The sequence below is a fragment of the Papaver somniferum genome, chromosome 8 (genome assembly GCF_003573695.1).
Source record: "Papaver somniferum cultivar HN1 chromosome 8, ASM357369v1, whole genome shotgun sequence".
In the NCBI taxonomy this organism is placed as follows: Eukaryota; Viridiplantae; Streptophyta; class Magnoliopsida; order Ranunculales; family Papaveraceae; genus Papaver; species Papaver somniferum.
This window is the reverse complement of record NC_039365.1, coordinates 21002698-21016078: the sequence shown is the minus strand read 5'-3', so window position 1 is coordinate 21016078 and position 13381 is coordinate 21002698.

Genomic DNA, 13381 nt, shown 5'->3' with positions numbered 1-13381 from the left:
AGTAGTTTCAAAACATACGCTCAAATAAAATCACATGTATTCCAATTTTTGTGGAAGAACTCACAAAAGATGATATGAGTCATAAAATTTTCATTTCTCTACTTCATCCATAATACTAACGAACCGGTATATGTTGAAGTATGATAATAAGAGAATTATCTTTAGTAATATATTCAACCTAAAGTAAATGGTTGACATGTGTAGTGAGATTCTCTTGGCCTATTGAGATAAAGAAATTTCTCAAATTAAGCTAAATGTAGCAAAATTGAAAATGGAAAGAACCCCAAAGTAATGAGGGTTAGACGTACCGATTCATATAAAACATGTGAAAAGGGACATATATATCATGAATTTTTTTTTTCCCAGCAGTAATGACACCAAAGTATAGGTATCAATTGAACATGGGATCAACTAAGATGTAATTCTAGCTCCCATCATAATAAAAGAGTTGGAAATGCACCTGGTCATAGGTGTTGGTATATACAATGTAATGTGTATGTGTATCATAGTAACAACCAATTTTCACATCAACTTTAATGACAACAAGAACTTTGTCTGGCCAATTTCCTATCTTATTGAGTGCAGCACTGCTCATTTATTTTTTCAAGATAGAACAAAGACGTCGCAAAATCTCTATATGTACCAAGAGATAATCACACTTTGTTAAATTTCCAAGTAACCCGTGCAAATAGATATCATGTGGAACATCAAAATGATGAGAATGTAACTGACTGCATCTTTTATAGTCTCGAATATATTTGGAAGCTCTAATATATTTGGAAGGAAATATATTTTAGAGAAACTAATGAGTCAATTTAGTGCAATGTAATTCACTATAATATTTGGATTATTGAATCCATATTGACTCCGACGATGAAATGTTGGAAACTGACTCATACAGGCTTTGGGCATAACCATAAAGAAACATTGGTTGTGACATGGTTATTGTTTTGAAAGAACTCATACAAATATCACTTTATTGGAGTGAACGAAAATGGGAAAAAGATTGACAGAATGCAAAGTGACGACATATCTCTCAATAAGTGTTTTCTAAATTACTAGATGCACAACCCCCCTTCCCATTATGCTTTTAGGTAAGAAAGCATATCACTCATTTTTACAAAGTCTTCAGTAAAACAGGATCGAGACCATCCTAAGATGCAAATGGTAACATTTTCATATTACAAAGAAAACAAGGTGAAATTTAGAAAAATATTCATGCAGAATGCGGACCATTAAAGTGACTGATCGATCTGGTGAATGTTTTGACATTTTGGACTAGTTATAGTTTCCAAGAAATTTGCGTTTGAAAACTCCTAGAACATATTACACAATGAAAAGTGCAAAGGCTAACCACCCTTGTTAATGCTAGAGAATTTACATCAAAAGGACTTGATGAATATTGCATGTTTAATAGGATCAGTATAGAGCATCTTATACCCAATGGTCTCGCAGAGGCTTCCATCAAAGGTTACAGATGGTGTCTAAGGAATAGGTTATGTGTACCAACCTACCTTTTATTGCTTTGGAGATATGAAATATTACGTGCATCTTTACTTATTTCGTTTTAGAACCCAATATTAGTCAATCTTTTCTGCGTACCAGTTGGTAACTAAATTTAAGCCTGACATTTGTGTTCTTACGCATTTTTGGTTGCACTATATATGTGCCATTACGAGTCCACATCGTACTATGATGGGTCACGAAAATGATTAAGTATTTTTGTTGGATATTTACTCTAAACAATTATCCGCATTTTAAAACCTTTGGCAGAAGATCTCTTACTGCTAGATTTGCAGGTTATCACTTTAATGAGACAGTCTTCCCGTCGTTAGGGGGAGATAAGAAAAAGTATTATCTAAGGGAACGACATGAATTGTCATGGTGTGTTCCCACTGTGTCTCATATTAATTCTTTTACTCCACAAATGTAAATGTGAAGTGATAGAGAATAATCAATTTTCAGAATGTACACTGATGTCGCTAAAGTGACAAGATCACACATAGCAGCTGCAAATATTCCTGCAAGGTTAGAAATCCTCAGTATGGGGTACACCATAGACTAAGGTGTTTCAACTACACTTGGTGGAAGTGTAGTTGAGGCCGTGGCTCCATAAAGAAAGATGGAGAGACCACCAGGTTCGATTAATGCTCACCTAGAAAGGAAGTAGATGAGTAAGGGACAACCTAATTTGTATCATTAATGAAATCATCTCATTTGATTGTCTCTGACTATGTCCATGAATCAATACTGGAGGAAACTCCGAAGTTTTAAATGATTCTAGAGAACAATGAAATCCTGACGGATTATGAGAATACACATGAGTCAATGGAAGGATCATGGGTGCACAATGATGATATAATACGTAGATAGTTTCTCCAGAAGTAAAGCACAATGAGATCGAACCATGCTTTATTTTGATTAATTTCAAATAAATAGCATATTTGGCCTGCACAATCCAGGTAGAACTTAGTTCTTTGGCAAATATACGGGTATTTGGTGTGGCAGTGCTAACCAACCAAGTGTAAAGCCTATTGGACATACATAATTAATTTGTCATAAAGCATAATGAGAATAAATTAGTCTTAAAGTACAAATACTCACCTTGTGGCGCGAGGTTTCTCACAAACCCCTGGAATTGTTCTCTTACAATGAACGTTATAGAGTTCCGTTACTTAGTGAGCTTGGTAATTTCAAAAGGACTTGAAATGCAGCATATGTATGTGGTTGTTACGTATCTCTGAAAGAATCAAGATATAGAAGATATTTACAAAAGTACTTGATATACTTTTGTTGCCCAAATCAAGTAACTCTAAACCACAGAGTGTGTTTACAATTAGATAGAACGTTCACTTATAGATTGTAGCAATCAGGCGGAAGTGGTATACCCATCTAAGTGGCTATTTGATTTGGAGGGGATAGACAAATAAGTTATTTTTTCTTGCATATTAATAAGAAAGTTCCTAATTTGGAATTGTTGCTATTTATGTCGATGATACAGACACGATGGGTACTCTTGATGTAATAAGAGACCTTAAAGCTATTTAAAAATCCGAATTTGAGATGAAAAATCTAGGGAAAGCTCGACCGAGTACTGAGCTTGTGGGATATTATTCCACCAGTTTGCATATGTCTAAAGTTTTCAGGCAATTTAACAAAGACATGCATCCTGATAGCACTCCCATGATTAGTCGAGGTTCAAATGTAAGTAAGTGACCATTTCGTCTAAAGGAAGATGACGGATATGTGTTGGGAGATGAAATTCTCATATCTAAGTACAATAGACGCATTGTTTTACTTAGTATAATAATGTACTAGATTAAATTTTACATCCTCAGTGAACTTGTTAGCTAGATATAGCTCGGCGCCAGAGCAACGTCATTGGAATGGTATAATGAATGTAATCATGTACTTAAAAGTAACCATTGACATAAATTTATATTATCCCTACAAAGACATTAAAAGGAGTGCTAATGAAAGTGAAATCCAAAAGTTGTTGATAATGAAGGAAAAATAATATCTTCTCCAACGAAAGTAATCAGAGGGAGATATGGTAGATTATTTTATAGGTTATTACCGATATTCAGTTTTGAAAAGTACATGACTAAAGGAACTGTGTGGAACAACTCTGAAAGTAATCAGGGGGAGATGCCGACATCAGGGGGAGGATCCAAGGATATGATGACGACATATTTTACTTCGAAATTGAAGTTGTGTTGTACTCTTTTTCCCTTCGATCCAAAATAGTTTTTCCCAAAAGGGTTTTGACACTCGACAAGGTTTTTAGCGAGACAACACTAAAAACATCAAGTATGTTGAATGTTGAAGACATAAAGATCGTGTTGATATTACTAAAAATATATGAATCAAAGAAATGAAACGCGATAGTCGGTTAAGCAACGTAACTTCCAGAATCAACAACAAGGTCTTATAAGCATTCAAGTCACCAAAGTAATGTGTGATAAACTCCTTTTGACTGCATTAGACTAATGAAAATTGTCTGACATCAGGGGGAGCATCTAATGGTGTGTTGAACTCTTTTCCTTCACCAAGATTACTTTTTCCCACAGGGTTTTGTTGCTTGGAAAGGTTTTTAATGAGACAACAACAAATACCGGGAATGTAATTTCCCAGCTAAGGCTATTGTCTTTCCCACGAGGATTTTCTGCCTTAGGAGTTGTGAAGCAATTAGTCAACTTCAACGGAGCAAAGTGATCATCTTTAATATATCACCTTTAGTTGCATCTGTCACGTTGTACTCTTTCCCTTTCGTCAAGGTTTTTTCCCACTTGGTTTCCTTGTCAAGGTTTTAATGAGGCAACGTATATGCGTCTAATTATGTTCTAAGTTTGATTAATATTGTACTCTTTTCTTTAGTTCAGTTTTTGTCCCCATGAGTTTTCCTGACGAAGTTTTAACGAGGCAATTAACTTAGATCACCGATCTTTGAAGATCGTATTGCATGTGATGAACTACATGTAAAGTAAGAGACAACATGTGAAGTACTACATGTGAAGAGTTGTACCAAGGTTTTATCCCACTGGGTTTTTCCTTGTCAAAGTTTTAGTAAGGCAATTGATTTCGGCACAAGTCATCAAGGAGAGAACGGCATTTAAATAACTACATTCGAAGCACTATGTATAAAGTTTTGTTATTGAACCGCACAAGGGGAGCGTTACAGGGCCTACGGCCCATGGATGTGCGGTCCATATAGTTACTTAGAGTTCATCTTTATATGTATATAAAGGAAATTGTATTCATGTAACCTATTATCCCGATCAATAGAAACTTCTCTCTGCCAAATCAACAAAAATGAATAACACCTCGTTTTGTTTGGGTCTGACTGGGATTCGATCTGACTAGGTATCTAACTCAATCCAGTTAATATCTGACTTGAGATTTGACTCGACCCATATATGCGAGTCTCGGAGATATTTGAGTCAGATACCATTTTGTACCTAGCTTGTTGGGCGCATATCTGAGCCAGATGTAATGAGTCAGATCAAATAGTGATTCAGGTTTGGATGATTCGGATTCAGACGAGTCTGGAAAAAAAGCAGACAACGTGTAAGTTTGACAAACTATGTTGATTGATATAAAACTGAGAAAACAGTCGTATCTGCACCCTAATCTTAAGATCAAATGTCAACCGACAACCGATATCTTTTTCTACCCAGATGCAAACTGCGAAGAATTATACTAATTGATGTAGACTAGACCCTTCCGTATGTTGATCACGTCCTAAACTATCATGTCGAAGGAAAATGTAATAAAATGTTTACCATACGGTCCCCATACACACGTATTTGTAAATTTTTTATTTCCATATTAATTTGCAGTCGAATGTGATCAAGCTCTGGTCTAAAATGCAAATTCCAAGTGAAAAATGTCAACGAATTTTATATTGTTAGACTTTTATACATGATTGAGATGAAAATGATTATTAATCACATGATCGAGTGTGAATCTGTGATGAACATGATTAGTACCGGTCATTTATGGGATTTTTGCGATATGTTAAAGAACTATTTCGAGTTCAAATGACGTACTAAACATCTGACAGATGACATATTAAAATTGTAATACTGGAGATTACTTCGGCCTATTGGTGAAGCCAAGATCGGTAGAAACCAAGCCAAGTTAGCAAGTACATGATAGGTCGTATGACTCCTTTACTTGAGAGAGTTGACAAAATTTGTGCCATGGGGTCAAACAAAATTTTTTTTGACATTTATAAACAAACTAAAGAAAGTAAATTGAAAAAAAAAAATTTAAATACAATTTCAACATTAAAGTACTCTTGAAATTAAGCTCGCACAATAGTGTAAAAGCTTATGACTTTTCGTAATGCAGGAGAAAACCAAATGGAACAACTTACCCATTACGATATGGTGGCGCATTTGGAAAAAAAAGGAATTTTAAAATCTTCAATCACAAATAAAAAACGAAATTTGATAATATATTTCGAGATATCAAGAGCTTCTCCAATGGTTGTTGTATGTATCTCCTATGTGGCAACACAGATGAGACATATTTGTTCCAAATTTTCCTTAAGTTTAGGTGAAAAAAGTTATTCATCTCCAATGGTGTTGGTTGTGATCATTTTCTTATTAAATGTAAATTTTATGTTTAGTAATTTTAAGATTTTATTAGATCTAAAAATAATTATTTATTGTATTAGAATTAATTTTAGTGAATAAAATATATTTTTAATTTAAAAAAGCTGACAAGGATGGTAGACAATGTCAACGGGAATGTGGGAAACTAGACATTCCCCTTGACATTTTCTATCTAAAGTCATGCATACATTGATTTATGACATCCGGGTTGGAGAATAATTTTAGAGAAAATGGATGTGCATCCTAGGTGGATTTTGACATTTATCTCCACACACATGCCATTGGAGAAGCTCTAAGATTCAAGCTTTTTTTTTTGGGCGGGATCAAACACTAAAATGTTGGGATTAACAGCTAACATGATGATAGCTTTACGAGACCCATATTTTTATCGGCCATTTTAATTTGGATATGAGAGCGTGCGGTGTATGTTCTTTTGAATCTCACTTGGCTCTTTGCCCTTTGTTCTCTTCTTTGGATGATCGATTTTAATCGCAATTTCTTTTTATTTATTTTTTGTGTCGGTTGTATTTATTTGATTGAGGTACTCCCTTAAGTACCTATTTTTCAATGAATCTTTTTCAATTGACTGATTAAAAAAAGAAAAAAAAAAAAGACAAATGAACTCGCACCAAGGTTTGCTGACAAACCACCATTGCTATTTTGATCATTTGTTAGTACAATATCAGGATTATAATTCAATTTCCCTATCAAGTTGGGATCATTAGTACAATATCAAGATTATAATTTCAATATCAAGAATTCAAATCCAAGGATTAATTAAACAAAAAACATTGGAATGGAGGTCATGCAGATTTTAGTGTTCATAATTGTCTCCTCATAGCCAAGGTTTTTATGATAGAATCAAAATGTTTTTTTCCTCTTCCCTTTTGTTTGCTCAATGGTGAATGACAATGTTATGCTTGATAACGTAAACAATAATTGTTTCATTTCCAAAATAACCATGTCCATGAAGCTGCTCATGGAGTCATGGACAACATAAAATGGATATGGCCCTGTTGTTCTTGTAGCTAGTGTTAGAAAAATGGAAAATGACACATCTAGAGTCACTCCTATCACGTACCAAACATGAAAAGGGTTAAAAGAAAATTATGTAAGAAATGAGTATTGTTATTTACGGGTAGACATATGATTAGCTAGGCAATATAATTCTTTCTCTTGCAAGATTTGAACTTGAAGTTAGTTTTACTGTAGACAAGTATTTGGTTTAATTATTGAAGTTAAATATCTAATGCCACCCTTTTCCTAGAAACAACATTTTGATGATGAAAAGACTAATCAAAATTTTATTTATAGAAGAAAAACAAGAGACATTGTGATTGTTCATTGAGATTTGAGAATAATGCTTTCATCTCTCGTTTTCAATTTGGAATTTTTAGTTAAACATCATATTTGAGGTGGAGGAGTAAATTGAAATTTTGAAAGAAAAATAATAGTATGGAATAATATGAATACAGGTGTGATATTGTTATTCTCAAATGTTGATGATACGGAGTTGAAATTATACAAATTAAAACAACTAAAGTACGTCAGAGTGAAAAATTTCATTGAGAGATTAAGTGTTAGTAATGGGGTCTTGTTCTTATCAGCAGTAGCTAAGAAAATGTTATAGTTATTTTCTGACTGAACAATGCTATGTACTGCGTTTTTGGCATAGTTATTATCTCCAGTTTCGTTTTCTTTAATCTAAGAATATTTGGCAGGTATAATCTAAAGTGTTCAAACGCAATAAAAATTCCTCAAGCCGAAGAAGAACCATGATAACATAAATCGTAGATTTGTGTTATATGCGAAATAAAAGAAAACACAATTTTTGTTTTAGGAAAAAGAACCATCTATCTAGTTTACAATTATGTATACCCGAATTAGTAAAGGATACATTATGCACATTTTGGTGTGCGTTAGTGCGCATACCAAACAACAAATAGGCACACTCGAATATGCTGAAGCCCATTGCCCCTGGTTCAGTTTATGTGTTTTAAGATAAGAAGTGCGTGTTCAATTTATGACGGGAAATGCTACGCTCACCCCGGGCTGGTTCCGACAAGGGAAAAAATGGAATCTCCCTTATGTCTCGGCGGTTTGCAGGGATGGGTTAAGTGTTGGGTCTCATCCCCTCTCTCTCACAAAACTGGATCGGGATGGCCCGTGGGATTCAACCCCGGACATCAATCATTTTCGCATTTATGACCCTATACGAGTCTTTAAAAGTTAAATGACTGCGAAATTTAAAAATCTCATAAAGTGGTGGGTTGCCGGTATGCTACCGTAAAAATGCACAAGGCGCTGCTTTAAGTTTTTGTTTAAAGTCTTCGAGCACAACACAAAGTTATTTGAAGGAGTTGGCATGTCACCCATGTCAACAACTATCTAACGCAAAGTTATTGAAATTCTTTGTAACTTCTCCGTAAAGAGATAAGAGGGAAAGTCTTGTAGTCCCACTCCCACGGCACCAGACTCTATGTTATTACCCCTGTTTATTATGCGACGAGTAAAATTCACATTCCACGGGTTTGAATTTAAGCAATGCATATTTTTGTAGAATTGGCAGTTTGTATGAATGTTCACAACGAACTTATGCTAATGGGTGGATGCACATATTCACTTCTATTGCTGGGCGTCTTTACCAAGCTCAATCCCCCCGCACAGTTCTTTTTTTTTTTTGTCACACTTTTTTTGGGTTTATTACTTATATTGGTTAATCTAAAGACTGCACAAGTATTTGATTTTCCAAGTTAACTTCCTAATAACATCCTTCTCCAATGAACAACATTTGGTGAGAAGATAGAAAACACTATTTAGTGAAGAGAAACAAAAAACATGGTAATTGTTTATTGACCTAGCCAAGTAGGGTTTGGCCGATCTTATTTTTTCGTCTCTCATTATTTTTGCTCTGAGTTTTCTGGTTAAACATCATATCTGAGGTGGTGGGGTAAATTGAAAATTCAAAGAAAGTACAACCATGTTTTGATATAGTTTGGAGGTGTAGCAGTGAATTCCATACATCAAACCAAAGGAAGGTATAAAACTTAAAGACGTCGAGGAGATCTTGTTGCAACTAGGAATAGCATATTTAAATGAATCAATGATGATGAACACAACTCGATACTAGAATCAACAGCCAAATTATTGGCATTCACACAAATCAGATGTTAAGTTAGAATTAGAAACCAGCTTACAAAGGTTGGTTGACAAACCATCACTTTTTTCCAAAAAGTAATATTCTCTCTCCAAAATCCTCTACGTAACCATTTTTTCCAAAAAAAAATATCCAAACCTAGTTTCTTCAAAATTTCTTCTTCTTCAAACCTAGATTTACTAGGATTGAATCTGATATATCAGATTTTCCAAGTAATTTGTAATTGTATAGTTAACTTCCTTGCTTTAAATAAAGATCACTTTGTGATTAGATTTTATAATTTTACTTTTACATTATTGTTCTTCTGTTTTTGTTGTTTTAATGGCTATATCATGCCTTGTCATAATTTCAATTTTAATCGCCATTAGGGCGTTCTATTATAGCCTATGTGCTCTTAAACTGAAATCCAATGGGAAATTCCAGCATATCTTTGAAGACGATCGATTCTGACATGACGATGATCAAGAATTATACAAAGAAGATCAATGGCTATTGGAATGGATCGCGATTACAATGATTAGCGGAAACTGCTTTGAAAGATTTCATCCCACTGAAGAAGAAGCCTCTGAATGGTTGAAGAATAATCAAAATACCAGTATTCATATTAGTCTTTTCCATTTTATTTGGTTTTATACAGATCAAAAAATTCACATTGTATATTGGTTGTATCAGTGTGCAGTGTATTATGATTATGATGAAATGGAATGGTGTGTTTATCTACCACTTCTTTGTAACAATCCAAGCCTCAATTTCAATAAGGTAATCTAATAAATAATTCTAGGGGTCTTTTAAATCCCCTCTTTCCATAAAAAAAAAAAAAGTTGACAGACCACCACCATTATATTTCTTGTTTTAAATTTATATAAAGTTTCTACTTTGCACATTAATGGCACCAGTATATATGTGTGTAATTAGTTTCATATTATTAAGTACACCCTACTATCAAGGTCAGAAAATGGATGGCCTAGTTGTCTCTCCCTTTTGCAAGATTTAAATATCTATTTCCTTGGATGGTCACAGTTTCTTGGGGTTTACTTGTCTTGGTTACACTTACACACCGAACAAGTATTTCATTATCCAAGTTAATTACTCCATGACATTCTCTTCCTGGAAACAATATTTTGATGTTGACAATATCGAAAACCCAAATACTATTTAGAAGCAACACAAAAGAAATTGTAAGCGTTCATTGAGAATGATGGCTCTGTCTCTCATTTCTGTTTTGCATTTCTACCTAAACAACTGAGGTGGTGGAGTAAACTGAAAACTAAGAGAAAATAAGTTTTATTGGATATGATGAATGCGGTGTTTTGTTTTGATATAAATGCAGGCGTAACACTCCTGGTTATCTCAAAAATAATAAAGGACTCCAAACTACTGAAGTAAACGCGAAAGCCAAGGGAAGTACAATATTGGAAGTAGAACTTGTTCAATGAATAGTTTGATGGTTCCATGCTAATCTTGGTGGCAGTATCAAGCTCTACCAAAATGAAAACGTTGTTTTCCTAGAATTGTTAGATCAAAAAATTACAAACTGTTGTGATGTGGATCATCTTTTATTTTAAAAGTTAGGGCATCTGAGTTTCAAAGTGATGAATTTTATTGTTACTATAAATGTAAGTCACGTGTATTATTGTTATCAGTAGCTAGATCTTGAATAACACAAACATTTTTGAGCATATGGTTGAAGTCTAATTATTTTGTTTTAGTTGTGCTTGTTCCCCATGCTATGCACCCGAGACAGTTATTTGTTTTTTTTTACTCAGATTATGAATCTTTCCAATGCTCTTTACAACATTAAGATTGACAATTTTCATCCATATGTCTATCTAACTGTGTACTTTTTAGCATATTTCACCACCATGTCGGCGCATTTAACATTTCTATTCGGGCAGTGTTATTTCACACGACTTTGCGGAATGCTTTTCCACTCAAGTGGTGGGTCACACTTCTAAAACCTATATGTGGAGGAATCTTTGAATCTTTTTGGAAAAGTGGTGGGTCCTGAACTAAAAGTGGTAGTCCTGGACTGAATGCGAATCTAACCGTTTATTTGATCATCCATCGTCTTAGAATCCGCTTGGGAGCAAAGTCATCCCTCAAAGTCGCTCGAGATAACATTTGTCTTCTATTTATAAAAGACACCTTGGCTTAACCAAAAACCTAAAAATATCCGTAAGGTCCTTCAGAATGCTATCAGCTTCTCATGTACATGAATTGTAAACCATTTATGTATTCTAAAACTCTGAGTCCAAACTCTCTCGTTTCCTTCTATGATAAAGGTATAAACTAACAAAGCAATGAGCCCACACTGGTTCCAATGGTGGTAATTATTGACACTTGTTTCTTAATTGATATTCTTTGGTACCCATTTCTGAGTGGCTTTAGGAGCAACGTGTTTCTTTTTCTCCTCGATATTGTTATGAAACTTCCTTAAAGGAATATTAGAAAAACTGATATTATGCAAATCAATTTTTCTCCAGTTGGGAGCATCATATCTAGTCATCTTATGAACAAAAACAGATCTGGTTTTATCCCTTTAACGAAATCTGCATCCCCTTTGCTAGTGACCTGGTTTTTCACAATAAAAGCAATTTTTAGAATAATGAGAAAAGTGATGCTTGTTGTTACCTGGATGTGTATTTTCTTGCTTTGGAGCTTGATAGAATTTTCTCTTTCTGTCATTAGCAGGTGGTGGAGATACTTCACTCTTGTCGTGAGTGAGATCCTTTGGTTGAGAAAAATCTTTAGCTTTGATCTTTTCAAGCGCATTGACTAGATCATTCTTAGATGATTCATATTCAAATTTGAGATCTTCTCGTTCTGAATCAAATAACAAGTTTATCTCAATATTCTACCAATTATTTAGTTTTGCTTGATGTATTATTTCTCGATCACGTCCTTGGGAGATTTCTTCTTTAATACCTCACATTTGTTTGAGATAATCTCTAGTACCAGTAGAATTCAATTCTTCTTGCAAGTCTTTGTTCTCATTGCAGAGTCTGTCACATTAAATTTTCGTACTGAGCAAGGAATATTAAGTTTCAATTTTTTTTTTGATGACATTCCTTAAGAAGATTATTAGCAACTGGATTTTCATGGTATACTTCTTCGTCAGAGTCAGAATCCGTGTCCAAGATTTTTTTTTTTCCAATAGCATAAGCAACCTCTTCCATGTTACACTCTTGATAATGATCATCATGTATATCATCGAGAGTTTCAGTGTATGCACATTGTCTGTGATCTCTTCCATGGCACATAGATGACAAATGCCCGAATCCACGATAATTGAAGTATTGAACAACAACATCAACACAAGTACGAGACTTATGACAAACAGATGACGTATCTTCAGAAAATATATTTTTCATGTTTCTCAAGACTTTTATAAATTGTCGTGGAGTACCATCTTTAGTCTCTTGCATAGTAGTTTTACCCTCAAAGGGATTAGTGTTGTTCAGATCCTTAAGAGAAATACTTATCTCTTTTTTAGACCGGTGTTCATTGTCAAAGATTTTTGATTTACCAACGGGATCACTCTTTGTTAGTATTGAAAGACCGTCTTCTTCTTTGATTGCATATTTTTTAGACTCGTATCTTGATGGTAGAGACCTGAGAATTTTGCACATAATATATTTCTCTTGGAACATATAAGAGAGTTTTTGGTTAAATTCATCAAAGGTTTCATCATCAGACAAATAAAGTTTTTCCCATTTAGATGCTAGGTTTTGAAGTCTTGCTTCTTTCTCTGCGGTATTCCCTTCTAATACGGTCTGCAAGATATCCCAATCTTCTTTTAAAGTTTCATATGTATCCAAATGATACTAGAGATCTTGGCTTATGGCATGTATAATAACATTCAATCCATCAGAATTACGCCTTGTAACACTGATTTCAACATCGATATATGCATATATATATGACCTTAGCAACAATATTTTCACCTTCTCGAACTATTAAAGGATTATACCTTTTTGACAAGAAACCATGTTTGAGAATCACGAGCTTGAAGAAAAGTGCGCCTAACTATTTTCCACCATAAGAAATTTGTGCCATCAAATCCTGGTTGTACGTAAATTGAACTTGGTTAACAAAAGGTCAAATT